Genomic DNA, 9,239 nt, shown 5'->3' on the forward strand with positions numbered 1-9,239 from the left:
TCTGAACTTAACATATGGGAGAGGGGGCATAAAATGTAGCCTGTGCAAAAGTTATGGCACAGTTTATATTTTATGTTTTTTCAAGATGTTAAACTGCTAGTAACTAGTAAATAAATAGAAATTGTGCACTAAATTTAGCAGAAATATGCCATATTTAAGTTTGTTTCCTGTAGAAGTGTTAACTTATTTTGACTATTAAATCAACAAAACATCATTTGAACTGGGGTGTTTAAACTTTTGCATATGAGTGTATCTTGTAATGTTATTAATGATTAGATGGAACTGACCAAAAAAAAGACATTGTACTCACTAACTGCTGAAGAACATTAGGTTCTTAAAAGCAAGAACCGACCACAATGTTATTTCAGATGATTTCAGGTGATTGGCACCTGTGACAAAAAATAAAAAATAAGTAGAGATAGAGAATAAAACAAACAATTCTATTGTGTTCTATCGTGTTTCACTAAGTATCTGGTGAATAACAGAGAACTGCAGGGAAACCTGCTTCTTTTGTTCTGACTTCTTTTCATCTGCCCTCACTCTGTACATGAAAATACACTACCACACTAACAAAACCTGCTTAAGGAGGCTGCCAGTCTATTGACGTGAATTTAGTGCACAGTAGCTTTAGCTCACATGTAGCAATATTCATATTTCAACTTTTTAACGACCTCATAATTCAGAGGATCCAGTGGTATTCGAGAGAAGAATGTTCACAGGATGAAACGTATCGAGTTCTGGACATTTTTATCTACCACAGGGCTCGATAGAGATGATTTTTTGAAAACCCCATTCATTCTGGCCATAGAGACATCGGGCTCAGACCCGGAGCTCCTAATATGGACATAAGAGCATGGAGCCAACTACAAAATGACAACACGACTTCAGTGGTCTATACATAAAAGAGTTGATTCCATGACATCATAAAAACAATGAATTCAAAATGGGCTGTTTTTGCAGTGTAGTTTCCACAGACATTGTTGAAACTTTAACAATGTTTATATACCATTTTAAACTCTTTTATTTTAAAAAAAGCAAGAGAAATTCAGTTTTCCACCGTATGGGCCCTTTAAGAGCGCACCTGAAAAATGTAGGCTTTAACTCCTGTAGGATTATAAAATCTAAGCCTGATAAAATAAGATTGTGCCTCTGTACCACCAAACCACCTGGAAGGGTTTGAAAGGTTCTAATCATTACAGAAATAAGCTCAGTTATATATCTTTGCTAGGAGTGCTAAAGAGTTTAACTATTGTTCCTTCATTAGCAAGAAATATAGCAAATGTAAAAAATATGCTATTTTGGTTCATTCCTTTCAGTCATAAATAATAAATAAGATATGTGCCTCATTCATGATTATACGCTTTGATTTTCCCGTGTTTCTCGTTCTTTTCTGTATATTGAGGTTTATTTTCATCCTAGGATTCATAAGACAGGCAAGGGGGTTATTTCTGAAAGAAAACATCGCGCACCCACACGCACTTCAACTGCATATGACTCAGAGTAGCCAGACCCATTTTCCACATGCTGGAAGAATCACACGGCCGTTATTAGACCGACCGTATGCTTCATTTGGCGTGCCTTGCCATTTCTCCCTCTTAACCCCTGAATGCTAAGGGCCCTTGTGTGGACCCACACTTCCATTTCCAACTCACATAGCTGAATAACTCACACATTAGCTTCATAGCAGTTACTGAACTATGTACAGTAGTTGATGAACAGTGTGTCCTAACGTAATGGTTTAGCCACAAATCAAGCTTGAACAATCTCCCCTTACCCCAGCTATACTCAGTTGCTCAAGACATGTTTGGGGTCCGAGGTGTTCCACTGGAGATACAAGACTAATGTAGCTAACAAGTAATGAAAGCTTATACACATCAATTAGCATCCTTTAACACGTCATTCCAGCCTAAAACTACAGTTTAATGAGTTATTTGTTGTGTTTTGCTGTATTCTGTAGTGTAGCATCGATGCCTTTGCCTCACTGATGCCTCATTGGTTTGGTGGAATTTGTGATTTTATGTAATTTTCTTGTTTTCATCCATCAGTGTTTTCTCACTACAGTCCCCAGCGTTTTCCTAGTCTCGCTCCAGAGACTATTACTATATGGCTATAGGATGCATGTAGGCATGTAGCTAAAATCTTTATCAAGAATTCTTCGTGACGTGGCACAGTAATGCAGAGTTCAGGGGCGGTCATAAGTGTGTGTATATCGTGTATTTTACAGTGGCTTTGAACGCAGCTCAGCCAATCAGATTTCAGTACCAAACTACCCTTTTTATAATAGAGATTATTTAACAGCTCAGTGTGGTTTAGGCAAGTATGTGACGATTGATGCTAGCGGTTTGGATGATGCTAATTAGCACAAATAAGCTTCCACTACTCGTTAGCTACATTAGCCTTGTAGCTTCAGTACAAAACTAAAGAAGCAAACTTTGGACACTAAACATGTCTTGGCTGAGTGATTACTTTAACAATAAGGAGGAATGGCTGAAATTAGATATTTAGCCTGTTGCTTTAATCTGTGGTTTAAAAGAGCTGCGGCCTCGTTTTAACCGCATCCACCCAGGCTTTACCGTTGGCCTGACGGTAGAACCAGAGCAGTGCAACCAGCGTGTGTCCGCAGGCGCTCTCTGTGGAGGTGCTGCTCAATTTGCAAATGAAACCTGACCCTCTCCTGCCCCCTTTCCTCTGCGGATGTTGCCTGGGGGGAACAGGACTGGCCGGCACAATGGGCAGGTTCATTGTGGCTGTCCTGCTCCTGGGGCTGCTATTATGGATGGATTAGAAGAGATCGTAGAGGCCCAAGTCATTTGGTTCTGCTGGCCGTAAACGGAGGGAAGAGGGATTATGCATATTGAAGATGTCCCCTCCATTATCTTTCTCTCTCCCAGAGCTAGACGGCATGGCGCTTCATTCTGAAAGCACCATTGAGAGGGTTCTAGTGCCATGCATCTTTACATCACAATGGCTTTTTGATTTGGATTGGATCAGCGTTGTTATTCGGAATCAAGGTGAAGCCTGAAGGCCCCACACCAGCAACCGCACTCCGGCCATTGTGTGCGCGTGTGCGGCACGACCTTAATCCTAAATGATTTTCCTCAAAAAGCAGCGTCTCATGTGGTGTCCTCGCAGTAACAGATTTTTTCTCAATTCCAGGCCTGTGGCTGGTGGAATATACTGATTCGGGCAGCATGACCTCAAGGACAATCAGGACGCAGTCAGCAGTGACACTTCTGGAGGCTAGAAGGTCAAATTTCTGACCTTTCAGTAATTTCAGTCAATTACAGTTTTTAGGAAGCAATTCATTGCATTATGTTTCAGCACAATCCAGTTATTTTTGAATGATTTAGAGTTTCTTTAATAAAAGTGCCCTGAGTGTGCAAATGTAGGTCTGGGAGTTGATTCCAAAAAGAATCGGTTTCCTCGATTCCAAGGATTGGAGATTTGATGCTCCAAAGCTTTACATTTGGAGTATAGCTGCTTGAAGGTTTGTGATCTCTTTTTCATTTTGTGAATTTCTAATTTCTACATAAATGTAAACTAAAATATAATCAGATCTTCATTTAACTCATACCAATAGATAAAGAGAACCCAAGTAAACAAATAGCACAAAAAGGTATATAGTTTTTCATTCATTTATTGAACTATGTAAGATTAAATGTCTTTGTTGGCAATCATATCTGAACCTCTGCTTTCAGGAACTGGGTTGACCACCTTAAGCAGCAATGACTTCAACCAAACAGTTTCTCTAAGTGTTGTTCAGCCCTGCACAGTGATTTGGAGGAATTCCTCCTTACAGAGCTGCTTCAACTCTGTTATGTTGTTGGTCATTTTTATATGAACACCACATCTTAGGTTCTGCTTCAACATTTCTACTTGATTAAGGTCTGGACTTTAACTAAGTCTTTCCAAAATGCAATATTTCTTCTGCTTAAACTATTCTTTGTAGACTGACTGGTTTTTAAAGTTGTTGTTTTTCTGCAGGACCCACCTTCTTTTGAGATGAATGCCCTAACATTCTACTCTAAACTTTTTCCAATTTTCTCGTGAATTTAATTGTATCTAGTTCCACCCACTAGTTAGGGCTCCTCCAATCACACAATACTACCAACGTTAGGAGGGTGAAAGCAAACACACTCTTCCTCTGTGTTTAAAGCCAGCCGTTGTTAATGCAGCATCATTGGACAGCTGAATAAAGGAGAACATTAACCACCAGTACAGTTCAGTTACATCAGCTAACAGACACCTATGCTGGCTAGCATGATACTGAATGAAGGGAGGAGAGGGAGGGCCATCCTACCCATCCAGACGGTTGCGCCACTTGGGAGCGCCTCCTGTAGAATATTTTGATACAGTCCAGAATTAATATAGATCCATCAAATAATGGCTAGCTGTCCAGGTTCCATAGCAGCAAGACAGCCCCAAACCATGAGACTGCCACCATCATGTTTCAAAGTAGGGTTGAGGTTCTTATGGTGGAATCCAGTGTTTGGTTTTGCTAAACATAACATCTGTCATTTAAGTCATAAAAATATATTTTTGCCTTATCCGTCCACTTAACATTATTTCATGTTATGTGTATTTCACACACAATTAGAAAGAAAACACAGATTCAGGTTCCCTGGGTATTTAAACTCTTTGGACGTCTGGTTTCTTTCACCACCACTGTGAACAATTTAGACTCTAAGTAAGTTTCTCTAGAATGAAGCATTTAAAGCACTCTGACTGACTTTGTTTACGTCTTAATCTATTGAACTGTGCAGAAATTTTGAAAGTTCAGTGGAATTTGCCTAGAGAGTTTTCCAAATATTATTTTTGGGCCTCTGTATGTGCAAGATAACTGAATCAATGATCAAATATAGTCAGTGCATTTAGCTGGTTTAGATTATATCAGAGGTTGTTAAATTTAACATTGAGAATCACATGGGCTCGATAAATGTAGTAGAATCTGCCAAAAACAACAGCTTCTCTGCTCTTTATAGCTGGACACATACAGCTTTCACTGCTGTCTAAAACATTCAGCAAAAAATGCCCCCAAACGTTACATGATGAGAGCCAAAATTGAATATCGCATTCAACAAAAGCAGCCAGATTTTCAGTTCTATCCAGGCCTTAATCACAAGCCTCAGCTGCTGATGCCAAAATGAGGCCTCATCACTGCAGCCTAGCAGCAATATGATGGCATTAATAGGCTTGTGGTGAGGTGTTGATTTAATAGTAAATCACTAAAGCTTCGCCTCAAACCATGTACAGTATTCTGCATGGGGTCTTTTTGCATACAAAAAAAATGGGGAACGTTTTTTTCTGATTGCTCCCGATCATCCCTTTCTCTCTCTCATCAGAACTGTGGAGGAATAAACGAGGTTCATGAATGCTAAATGATGAAGGGAAGATTGTGAGAGAGGAATACTTGATTTGTGATGAGACGAGGAGAATGATGTCTTCTCTTTTAAGGTGGTTGGGTGGGTCGCTTCTGATATTACCATGAGGACAATCACCACAGATACTTTCCGTCATCCATATCAATTCTGCAGTATTCCATTTGCAGAGAAATTGTCAGAGATGTGGAGCAGATTCAGGAAAATCACGAATCTCCAAAGTACAAAGAAAGTCATGCTTCTTTACCCAAACAACAGCTTCTTTTTAAAGTGTGGCACAGATCACCTCTTATTGTAAGGTGGCTGAATGTATTGTTTATGGGGGAGAGTTAGTAATGCCCCCTGGTGGTAGAACAGAGGAAGAACAGAAGCATAGCCCAGTGACCGGAGTGAACCGGACTGATGACGCTGCATTGATATCAATGTGTATATGTAAGACACATATACACCTCCTTGTACTACACTCTTTGTCCATTTTATCAGCTCCTCTTACTATATTTGTAGTTCTACAGTTACAGACTGTAGTCCATCTGTTTCTCTGCATACTTTGTTAGCCCCCTTTTACCCTGTTCCTCAGTGGTCAGGATGCCCACAGAGCAGGTATTATTTGGGTGGTGGATCATTCTCAACACTGCAGTGACACTGACGTGGTGGGGGTGTGTTAGTGTGTGCTGCACTGGTACGAGTGGATCAGCCATAGCAGTGCCCCTGGACTATGTCCATTCACTGTCCACTCACCTACCTTGTTGGCCCACTTTGTAGATGTAAAGTCAGAGACAGTAGCTCGTGTTGCCGCACAGTTTTTGTTGGTCATTCTCTAGTCCTTCATCAGCGGTCACAGGACGCTGTCGTGGTTGGTGGACTATTCTCAGTCCAGCAGTGACCTTGAGGTGTAAAACTCCAGCAGCACTGCTGTCAGAACCACTCAGACCAGCGCAACACACACTAACACACCACCACGTCGTCACTGTCACTGTAGTGCTGAGAATGATCCACCACCCAAATACTACCTGCTCTGTGGTGGTCCTTTGGGGTCCTGACCACTGAAGAACAGGGTGAAAGGGGGCTAACAAAGTATGCAGAGAAACAGATGGACTACAGTCTGTAACTGTAGGACTACAAAGGTCACATGTATGGTAAGTGGAGCTGATAAAATGGACAATGAGTGAAGATACAAGGTAGGTGTACTTAATAAAGTGGCCAGTCGGTATATTTGAGTGTTTCTGCAACTACAGCCACAACTACAGGTCCCAGCAGTGAATTTTGGATATCTATTAATATACGTATCATAACGCACAGCAAACAGTTTAATAGTGTCTTCATGGTTTTTGATCACCACCAAAACCAGTGTGTGTGTTTTGGATGCTGATATGCTGGTCAACCAGCAAAACCATGCTGGGTGGACAGCTAAGCCAGCACCCGAACAGCATCAGACCAGCATAAACCAGTTTAGACCAGCTTGAAATTCATTCTTTTTTAGGCTCAATGTACTGAGCTAATGCAATTTACGAGGCATATTTTTGGATAAACTACCACGTTCATGTCCCACGCCTGTAATTTCAAATGTAGGTCTTCAAATGTATGAAAAAGGTACTGAATGACATCTTTATTTTTGAAACTGCACCATACAAATACTAAATCAAAAGTGTTTTATGATTACTGTATCTTCATACTAAATTCAAATATATTAGAAGTTTTCTGCCAAAGCTAGCGTAACAAGGCATGCTGTAGACAAACATAGCTGGTCACCAACAAAACCAGCATTTGTTGAGTTTTGGATGCAATGCTGAGTGAAAAAATTGGGGCAGTGTACATTGAATCATGTGCCATATGGCAACAGTATTCAAAAATGTAACCGCAATCTGCAACGCACACATTGAAAATGAGTCGATACCCCACAGCACATAACCACGCTCATCATCCAGGCATATAAAAAAAACACAAAGTGAAGTGATGTGAAATGGCAGTGTCTAATAGCAGTATATTTATTCATTTACTGCCATTGTGTGCACTGCAGACTGCAGCTCCATTGTCGCAGACTGTTGCCATATGGCAACAATTATAGTTTCTTTTATAAACCCATAGCATCTGTTTTCATTTATGAAAAAGATATTGTAGGCTCCCACAGACTGTTTACTTTTTTCTTGAAGTTGTGTATAAATTCAAAATGATACACTTTGAGAAGGTTTCAGAAGTTTCACTGAGCGATGTGTGCTATCAAGTAGAAAAAAGTACAGACTACAACAAGCAGGCATATGGCCAGATACAAGTATACCATGTTACCCAGAAATCCTTCAGTTTGCCAAAAGAAAATATTTGACTTTTAAATTGTAAATATAAAGGAATTACAAGCTATAAACGAAAACAGTATTTGTTGCCATATGGCAACACCATCCTTTGAAGTTATTTTGGGAAAACAAAGATTTCTCTTCTCTAAATCATTACTTCATTATCTTAGGAAGCAAAATTCTCTATGCTGTGATAATGACAAGTTACTTGAGATCTAAATTAACTTGAGAACACAGGACATTTACACCGATCAGGCATAACATATATAGGTGCACTTTGTAGTTCTACAATTACAGCCTGTAGTCCATCTGTTTCTCTGCATACTTTGTTAGCCCCCTTTTACCCTGTTCTTCAGTGGTCAGGACCCCCAGAGCAGGTACTACTGGGGTTTAAAAGTTTTTAAACAGTGTCCACTCACTGTCCACTCTATTAGACACAGATACCTTGTCAGTCAACCTTGTAGATGTAAAGTCAGAAACGGTAGCTCATCTGCTGCTGCACAGTTTGTGTTGGTCATCCTCTTGTCCTTCAGCAGTGGTCACAGGATGCTGTTGGCTGGATATTTTTGGTTGGTGGACTATTCTCAGTCCAGCAGTGATGCTGAGGTGTTTAAAAACTCCAGAAGCACTGCTGTGTCTGATCCACTCAGACCAGCGCAACACACACTAACACACCACCACCACGTCAGTGTTACTGCAGTGCTGAGAATAATCCACCACCCAAATAGTACCTGCTCTGTGAGGGGTGAGGGTCCATGGGGGTCCTGACCACTGAGGAACAGGGTAAAAGGGGGCTAACAAAGTATGCAGAGAAACACATGGACTATAGTCTGTAATTGTAGAACTACAAAATGCACCTATATAGTAAAAGGAGCTGATAAAATGAGTGTAGAAAAAAGGAGGTGGTCCTGATTGGTGGTGTGTGTATATATATATATATATATATATATATATATATATTAATATATATATATATAAAGATTCCATGGCCTTCGAGGGCTTCTGTATGAAACAACCCTTATTACTGTTTTTATTCCAAACCTGAAGCAATGTACATCTCTCTCCCTTTCCAATCGTCTGTGGGCACGCCTCAGATTGCCAGTTTCAGTAGACCAAACAAAATGCCTGTTTTCCTACAGCGTGAAAGACGTCAATTTAAAAAAATGCAGAACGTGAAATATGTCTGATATGGTGAGATTTGTGTGTTGATCCTCTTCATCACGCCTATTAGCATCATAGCACCCACTGCAGAAGACTGAGTCCCAAACAGCCAATAAGATCATCCACAATATACGTTTGCACCATTACAAGCCAACATTAGAGGCATTCATGTTGACTTTTGTATATGTTTGAGAGGGGAAAAGGGCACCAATTCAAGTGCCTCAGCACTGACCATGGAATTTCTACCCAACACGATTCAAACCTACTCATCTCATTCACACACATACAATGAAAGCCTCAATTCAGTGAAGAGGTTTCCAGCGCTACCTATAGACTAAAGATTTTTAACATGAACTGGATCAGCCAAAGCAAGAGACACACAAAACATGGAACACTTACATTTATTCACTCT

The sequence above is a fragment of the Colossoma macropomum genome, unplaced genomic scaffold (assembly GCF_904425465.1).
Source record: "Colossoma macropomum unplaced genomic scaffold, Colossoma_macropomum, whole genome shotgun sequence".
NCBI classification, from domain to species: domain Eukaryota; kingdom Metazoa; phylum Chordata; class Actinopteri; order Characiformes; family Serrasalmidae; genus Colossoma; species Colossoma macropomum.